The sequence below is a fragment of the Copadichromis virginalis genome, linkage group LG20, assembly GCF_057382275.1.
Source record: "Copadichromis virginalis isolate Kocher_CV1m ecotype Utaka linkage group LG20, C_Virginalis_male_GT1.1, whole genome shotgun sequence".
Taxonomy (NCBI): Eukaryota; Metazoa; Chordata; class Actinopteri; order Cichliformes; family Cichlidae; genus Copadichromis; species Copadichromis virginalis.
This window is the reverse complement of record NC_140637.1, coordinates 24,862,732-24,868,731: the sequence shown is the minus strand read 5'-3', so window position 1 is coordinate 24,868,731 and position 6,000 is coordinate 24,862,732. Positions and strand designations below refer to the sequence as shown.

The 6,000-nt window shown below is 44.5% G+C and overlaps 1 protein-coding gene across 3 annotated transcripts in view; it reads left to right on the top strand.

Annotated features, from left to right (window-relative positions):
• The first annotated feature begins 811 nt into the window (after nt 1–811).
• The window catches only part of flna (filamin A, alpha (actin binding protein 280)), a 43,796-nt gene continuing 38,607 nt past the window's right edge, over nt 812–6,000 (top strand). For all 3 annotated transcript variants that reach the window (XM_085444564.1, XM_085444563.1, XM_085444562.1), the window contains exon 1: nt 812–1,105. The gene's annotated coding sequence lies outside the window, so the exon portion shown is untranslated. The remainder of the gene's footprint in view (nt 1,106–6,000) is intronic.

Genomic DNA, 6,000 nt, shown 5'->3' with positions numbered 1-6,000 from the left:
CTTGATGTATGGATGGAGAACATGTTCTAATACGCTTAGGAAAACTATTAAAAGATATTCCTAATGTTCCCTACATAATACACTCTCTCCGTTCTTGACTCCACTCTCACTTTCACCTCCCTAAACCTCTCTATCTCCTCCTCCCCTTCCGTCCATCCTCCCTCCAGACTGATGAACTGTGAGTAGAGGGCACAGCAGAGGCCGAACATTCTTGTTTCCTGAGCCAATGCTCAGCTGGAGAGCACTGAAACACAGTGTGTGTGTGTGTGTGTGTTCACACATACACATACAACCTCCCCATGTTGAGTCAGAGCAGGACCTGACAGAGAAACTCAGCTCCCTCAGTCTCGCTTAACAATAACAGATAAAAGGAAAGAGAGCAGGGCCTGAAAGACATATGACCACACAGAAATACCAGGCAAGACGGATGTGGAGCTTTACACACACTCACACACACACTCACACAGACACACACACGCACTCACACACACAGACATACTCACACACACACGCACTCACACACACAGACACACACACAGACACGCACACACGCACTCACACACACAGACACACACAGACATACTCACACACACGTACACACACACAGACACACACACACGCACTCACACACACACACCAGCATACAATAAAAGTGGATGAGATGAGAGCAGAGCACAGACCGGTGACATCATACCTATAAAATCCAGGCGCGGTCGTGACGTCACCAAGTAAAAAAGGCAGACAGCGAGAGACAGAGAGAGAGAGAGAGTAACACCCCCAGCACCTCTGATGCTTTACCCGTTTACCAATTAAGGCTCTCACGGTGCAGACAGAGAGAGAGAGGGGGATCGAGAGGTGGAGGTAGAAAAGAGAAAAAGAGCAGAGGGACTATCTCTTTCTTTTCTTTTGCGCCACCAGTACCAATACACCCATTTCCCCCCACCGGGACTGAGCGTGGGGAGGGAGCTCCGGGACTTCGGTACGGACACACACACACATAAACACACCCTCTGTGACCACAGCAACATCTGCGCGCAGACGGAGCGGACAGAGAGGCGGAGGACGCACACACAGACGACTGAAGATCACAGGCTCCAGCACACAGGTGAGTTCGGTCCCGATGTGAGGAGGCTCCTCTCACACTGTGAGGCTTCCTGCGTGGCATGTGTGCTGAAGTTTTCTGTGTCAGCTCCGTGGGTATGTTTGCAGCGGGCTGGAGAGGCTCAGCCGTGAGTGTCCGCTGCTTCTGCCGCGGGTGCGGTGAATGGGTTTTCCTGTTAAACTTTGAAGGAGGTTCACTGGGTGCGCTTGGGGCTTGGCTGCCCTGGTGGTCCACGATTAGCCCCACGCTGTTCCTGCGTGTAAACTTTATTTGCTGGTTTTTGCGCGCGTGCACCGCAGCAGCGGACTCCCCGGTGTTACAATTAGGGGTTCCACACCAAATAAGGTCATCCGCGGCCACTGGTGCTGTTTTACCGGGGGGGCAAGTGGTGGCCGCGTGCGCCCTCCGCCGCCGGGAGCGGGAAACCGCAAGAGCACGCGCGCCGCCCGGTCCACTTTACGTTGAGGACGTTTGAAAATGACCCAAGTGTTGACCCCCCGAAGTATCAGCGATCCACTGACAGCAGCCCGACTGAAGACTCGAAACGGCAAAGTCAGCTCTAAAAGTGCACCTGTCCCAGAGTTTACTCTCTCTTGAAATAATTATTCCTTCCAGTCTCGACTCATTTGATCTAATCTGGATATTGTTCAGAAGAATGGTTGAATTTTCACGTAACACATTTCAGAAACACAGCTGGATGATCATCTAATTCTCAAAATAAGGAAAAGAAACGATAAGTTATGCAGTGTGAAGGTTAGACCCCTCCTAGTGGACCACACCTTTCATCCTGTGATAGCTGGCATAGGAAAACTGATCGATGAAAACATAAAAATAATGAGTCTGGCAATTATCAAAAAGATGCCTGCCAAGTATTTGTCAGTCAGTCGGTAATAATCATAATAAAGCTTCAGTTTCATTGAGTGCCAACACCTGATGCACATCATTGCAACATGTTTTGGTTCTTATGGTCAGCGGCTTCTCAAAGTGTGGCCAGATGGGAGGAAAGCTTTCACGCAGCTCCCATGTTCAAGGACAGCATGACCTTCGTTACACTTCATTTATCCACATTTAATAACCATACAAGCAAGGCAGCATTTCTCTTTAGTTTCAGCTCTGCTGTTCTTGACATCATTTGCAGATTAAACTGCAACAGCATTAACACATGCCACTGGAAGACTGGGAGGCTTACATCTATGTATCAGTACTTTACTATTTATAAGTTGTGATGAAGCAAACTGAACGCTCCGATCCAAGTCCAGTTTACAGTGTGGCAGTGTCCTTTCACTTAGCATTTGCAAGAAGCCTCTAAAGAACTAACTGTTGCCTATAGACATATTATATACAGTTATATAAACACAAACGTTCTTTTCAGTTCATGGCAGAGTGTAGGAGATAATCTAAGTCCAGTCCAGACAGTCATGTCCACTTCACCAGTAAGCTTCCAAAAACAGAAAAGTGCTGTCATGATGGTTGTTTGGTGATGAGGCTGCAGGACCTGAATGCGCCTCTTTTGTTCTTAAATGTAACCAGTTTTTTTTAAAGCTTTTCTGGCAGGTGATTTTACGGTGAGGTCATAACATTCCTACTGAGCTTTCATCTAAAGCGCTGTGGAGGACTGTGGGCTTCCTGTGCTCTACACAAACTCTGAGCTCCTCAGCTGACCTGTATCAGACACATCACCTTTACTTGGTTTTTACTGGTTACTAATTGTCACATACAACATGTGTGATTTAAATGAAATCAACCCCCCCCCCCCCCCCCTCTCTACAGCAAATTTAAAAGTTTAGCTTTTGCCATGTGAATGCAAACTCGATGACATATTAAAACTTAAATTCCCTAAAACAGAAAAATGTATGCAGACTTGGTGTTTTTCATGCAAAAATATTATGGTTAGATAAGGCCTACAGTAAAAGTCTCGAGCCACCCCCACATTTTATTCGATTTTGTTTTTTGTGATCTTTTTAAAGTGGTCCTTAAGGGAGTACGTCTCAGATGTTAGTGTGTGGGCATTGGCTGCTTTGTCTTTCATTTTCAGCCCAGTCCTTGTGCCTGACCTTTTCTAAGCCATTTCACTGTGACCTATGATTCAATCAGGCATAAAAAAGGCAGCTAAGAATGAACCAGTGTGTGACAACACATAGTAACATTTTCATTTGTAATGCTGTTCATCTGTTAAACCATCTTTAGGCACTGTAGCAGATCCAGGAAACAGAGTTCGGTCAGGAATCAAATGGTGTTTCTGAACTAACTGATGAGCTATGTGGCCTTAAACAAAACAAAAAAATGAGTGGAGGGTAAAAAAGTATCAGGTCTGAAAAACGACATACAGCAGATGAAAAGTATGTCATAGTCATATCGTTAAGAAAGGAAAAGATCCAGCAAAGAGCTGACACTGGACCGTTTGGGTAGTTACTAAGAAGCCGTTCTTGAATAAAGGAAATGACTCTAAAGGTTGAATTATGCTAAATTACACAAGAACGTGACTAAAAATCATTGGAAACAGCTTTGATGAGATGATGACCATGATTTTGAAATACTACAGTGAGTGTCTACAGATGTCTGTCACACATGGTGGAGGCTCTGTCATGGTTTGGGACTGGTGGTCCAGACTTAGGGTCTTTTTTAAAGAGAAGAATGTCTGGCTCCTTACCATCAGATGTTGATCCATCATGCAATTCCATCTGGAAAGCATCCGATTAGCAACAGCTTAATTTTTCAGCATGCGATCCCAAACACACTGTCAACAAAGTAAAAGCAAAGCTGAACAGAGAAATACACAGTGGTGGACTGGGCTCCAGACTTCAGCATTATTGAAGAAACGTGGGGTCACCTTGAACAGCATTCGGTTTGTAAAGAAGACTTTGAAACGTCCCCCAAGAAACTACTCCTAAATACTACTTAAGGAAATCACAGAAGGCTTGAATAAGAGAGTTCAGACTGTGTTGAATAAAGCTGATCACACCAAATATTGCCTTCCAAGCTCGTTAGGATTCTCAGGTTTTGTCTCATATACTGTGTTTCTATATATGTTCACTTTCAGATGTCTCAGTTAATTTCCTAGCAAAATATATCCAGTGAGTGGCAGCTTAAGACTTCTGCATACCACCCACTGTCTTTATATTTAATCAACTTTCAGAAAGTTTTTCTATAGGTATCTATAGATACATTTGTTTTTGTTAAAAAAGTTGTTTAAAGGCAAAGATCCAATTAAATCCACTAAAATGAGAGGTATTAAGCTAAGCGAGTTAGCTTTTCCACAGTTTGAGGACCTATGGCTGTCCTAGCATGGCTGTTCTAGCATGGCTGTCCTAGCATGCCTCCCCTAGCATGCCTCCCCTAGCATGGCTTAGCGGCGGGGTCAGTAGCCGCTGTTTGGGTCAGGTGTAGCCAGCACACCACAGATGTCAGGCCAAAGACTTCCTGTTCTGTGCAGCTATTAGTATTTGCAACGCCAACTAAAAAAGGACAATGAAAGCTAAACTGTTGATGCTTTCGAGGCTTATAACTTCCTCTTATGATTTACAAATGGATTCACCTGCATGCAGACAAACACCAGGCAAATGTGGTACTACTCAGACTGACTGGATTTCTGCCTCTCTCTCATAAATATAAAGATGTATATACTGTGAAGACAAAAGAGGATGCTGGTGTGGTTCATCTGATGTAAACATCTCAATCAAACGTGTCCTTATTTGACATGTCTTGTCCTACTTTCAGCTAACAAGTGCCACCGTTACCACACTGTCTACAGAAACTGGAGGGGAAAACCATAATTTAGGTGTAATCTCTGCTTCTGACTGGCTGTCTCCACACTGTCTTGCATGTAATGTGGCTGGCAGTGTTATCGCGTGCAGTGTTACATTTCCTGTGCTGAGTTTTGCTCTGCTCACATCTTGTGGCTGATTGGGTGGGGTAAATGATGAGAAGCTGAAGCTGGGACAGGCTGGTGCTATACAGCTATATAAGATTCACTCAAGTGGAGACTGAGTCGACACCTTTCTGTGGACTAGAGCTTATATTCGATATTTGTATGAAGACACACACACGCACACACACAAACACGCATGCACACACACACACACACACATATATACCATGCCCCATAGACAGGTCGATAGATTTCACATTTGACTATTTGATGAAAAATACTACAAGACATCCGAAGCTCTTCCCTTCTTCTATTTGTTCCATAAATCAGTGGTTTTCATCTCTCAGGTCTTCACTCGTACCTCTGTCTTAGCACTACAGCCTCTGGGTTTCGTCTCGGCCGATTCAGGGAATGAGGTCTTTGGCTGGAGGCCTCCTGCACAAGCAGAGAATAACAGTGCCACATTTAGTTCTGCAACCTTCTGTTGGATTTGGCTCACTGAAATCCTTTCTCAACACTGACGTGGTCAGGTTGTGTTTTTACAGCACTCATTCATGTTCTTACCTTATTGTCTTTGAGCTTAGAGTCTAAACTGAGGTCCTGATGTGTGGGTAAGAAGCTTGAATGACACATTTTTCAGTCTGTCTTGAAGCATTAGTTAGATTAACACTGATGCAGCTTTTGGGCACTTTAATGAAGTGATTTTAAGTGATTTTCTAATTAAATTTGTGTGGTGGTGGCAAAGTCCTCAACAGCACTCAGCAGAGGAGGCTGCTGTACATTTGAACTCAGTGATGATGTCACAACAATCAGTATAAAAAGTGGATACGTCCAAAAAGCAAATAATTGGAACACTTCCAGGACAGAGAAGTGTAGTACCATAATCAAATGCTAGGGGGAGACAAAGGACAAGCGAGAGAGCTCAGTCTTGCCTTGGTGAGCTCTTGCCGTCCCGCCCTGCGTGTTGTCTCCTGTTTATTTTCTAAATTCCTCTGGAACAATAGGCCTCTATATGTGCTGGATATTCTGC